Genomic DNA, 668 nt, shown 5'->3' with positions numbered 1-668 from the left:
AGCAACAAAAATCCAAATGTGTCTTTACACGAATATATTAAGCACGGATTGAATCTATATTTGTTCTAAACACACGCATTTTCTTTAACAAGCTGCAGCACGTAAGCCAGGTTAATCTTCTTAGATTCATTCACACATTAAACTGATCGAACTGAAAAATCCCACCGAAACAGGCACAACATCGCAGGAATTTACTGGAAAACACAAAACAAGCATGGCCACCTCGGCTGGTAAGAATCACGGGTGATGCTTGCTGCTTTACACTTTGTTAAAAAATGTGAGGAGGTGCTGTGTGAGGAAGACCAAACTAAATAGAAATGATCCTCTTCAACTTCCACCAACTATGTTATTGAATATTAAAAGGTAAACAGTCACACTACTATGTTTACTGCTGCCTTAAGTTGTGAAATAACCGGATGTGATGGTTTATTACAGTAACTGTGAAATATACATTTTAGAAATATAAAATATAAATAAATAAACAGATAAATAGCTGGTTTCATTTGAAGATACATTTGTAACTGATAAATGAAACTGATCACACACTCCAGTGAACAAATATATATATATATATATTATTATTATTATTATTATTTAGACCATTTTTATGTAAATTTAAAACAATGCTTTTTCAAAGCAGGACAACACATCTTTATTTATTTACTTCA

This window comes from Pundamilia nyererei, unplaced genomic scaffold, assembly GCF_000239375.1.
Source record: "Pundamilia nyererei isolate P.nyererei 1_Seehausen unplaced genomic scaffold, PunNye1.0 scaffold00316, whole genome shotgun sequence".
NCBI lineage: Eukaryota > Metazoa > Chordata > Actinopteri > Cichliformes > Cichlidae > Pundamilia > Pundamilia nyererei.
Note: the sequence above shows the minus strand (reverse complement) of the source record.